This window comes from Rhinopithecus bieti, unplaced genomic scaffold (assembly GCF_001698545.2).
Source record: "Rhinopithecus bieti isolate Rb0 unplaced genomic scaffold, ASM169854v2 scaffold_16234, whole genome shotgun sequence".
In the NCBI taxonomy this organism is placed as follows: Eukaryota; Metazoa; Chordata; class Mammalia; order Primates; family Cercopithecidae; genus Rhinopithecus; species Rhinopithecus bieti.
This window is the reverse complement of record NW_016808946.1, coordinates 918,960-921,000: the sequence shown is the minus strand read 5'-3', so window position 1 is coordinate 921,000 and position 2,041 is coordinate 918,960.

The window sequence follows — 2,041 nt, the reverse complement described above, 5'->3', positions numbered from 1 at the left end:
AAAAAAAAAAAAAAAAAAAAAATCTCATCTGCCCTCAAAAGTAGGTGCTGTTAGCCCCATTTTACATGAGGAAACGGGTGAAAGAACTCTGCCCGAGGCTAAACTACTGGGAAGTGGTAGAGCCCAGATTTGATTATGAGCAGGCCAGTTTCTGAGTTTCCGCTTTATCCACTGCCCTCACCATAAATAAGACAAAGACCTTTGTGGGTTTCTTTAATCCTTTTCATCTGCATTAAGGAGGGTTCCATAAATATTAAGTTTAATAGCAATTACTTATTTTTCTTAAAATTACACTGTAATTGGCCTGGCGCAGTGGCTCCCTCACGCCTGTAATCCCAGCGCTTTGGGAAGCCGAGGCAGGTGGATCACCTGAGGTCAGGAGTTCCAGACCAGCCTGACCAAAATGGAGAAACCCTGTCTCTACAAAATGCAAAAGAAAATTAGCCGGGAGTGGTGCTGCATGTCTGTAGTCCCAACTACTGGGGAGGCTGAGGCAGGAGAATCGCTTGAACCTGGGAGACGGAGGTTGCGGTGAGCTGAGATCGTACATTGCACTCCAGCCTGGGCAACAAGAACGAAACTCCGTCTCAAAAAAAAAAAAACAAAAAACTGCACTGTAAAATGTCAATACAAAAATCAATCTTGGCCAGGCGTGGTGGCTCATGCCTGTATTCCCAGCACTTTGGGAGGCCGAGGCGGGTGGATCACCTGAGGTCAGGAGTTTGTGACCAGCCTGGCCAACGTGGTGAAACCCCGTCTCTACTAAAAATACAGAAATTAGCCGGGCATGGTGGCGCGCGCTTGTAATCTCAGCTCTTGGGAGGCTGAGGCAAGAGAATCGCTTGCCTGGGAGGCGGAGGTTGTAGTGAGCTGAGACTGTCTGACCTGTCGGTGTGCACATTTCATCTTTCCACCTCCTTCCACACTCAGAATTGTTTGGCAAGCTCCCTTCAGGAGGCAGGTAATAAACAGTGAACCTTACACGGTGCTCACTGTGTGGCCGGCTCTGGTGCAAGTGCCTCGTGTTTAATCCTGAAGACGACTCTGTGAGGTAGGTGTTATTATCATCCCTTTTATATAGATGAGAAGATATACACATAGAGGTTAACTAACTTGTGAAGTAAGACTGAATTTGTGGCAGAGCCAAGATTGGAGCCCAGGGCCAGGCATGGTGGTTCATGCCTGTGGTCTCAGCACTTGGGGGGCTGAGGCCGGAGGATCGCTTGAGCCCAGGAGTTGATCAGCCTGGGCACATAGGGAGAGCCCATCTTTACAAAAAGTATAGAAATTAGCCAGGCGTGGCGGTGTGCACGCGGAGTCCCAGCTAGCCAGGAGGCTGAGTTGGGAGGTTCACTTGAGCCCGGGAGGTTGAGGCTGCAGTGAGCCATGATAGTGCCACTGCATTCCAGCCTGGGCCACAGAATGAGACCTTGTCTCAAAACAAAGATAAAATGCAGAACATGGGGCTCCACCCCACGAAGAGCCATTTTCAGGATTCTGCTGAATCAGAATCTATATTTTTTCAAAATCTCAGTGGGGTGGCGGGGTGGCAGTGGGGGAGTTGCAAGCAGGTTAGGTTGAGAAGCTCTGACCTTTCTTAACCTCTACACCTGCTGCGCAGCACACAAAGGCACCCCCACCAGAAACCTTTTGAAGACTGGGGTGCAAAGCAAATTCACCACGGGTGCTGAGAGGTAACATCTGGTTTCTGTCTGTAGAAACACCACTGCTGGCCGGGCGCGGTGGCTCATGCCTGTAATCCCAGCACTTTGGGAGGCCGAGGTGGGCGCAGCATCACTTGAGCCCAGGAGTTCGAGACCAGCCTAGGCAACAGGGCCAGACCTTGTCTCTACAAAAAATACAAAAAATTAGTGGGACGTGGTGGCACATGCCTGTAGACCCAGCTACTCGGGAGGCTGAGGCAGGAGGACCACCTGAATTCGGGGAGTTCAAAGTTGCAGTGAGCAGTGATCGAATCACTGCACTCCAGCCTGGGCAAGAGCAAGACCCAGTCTAAAAAAACCCACCACTGCTCCAGGGG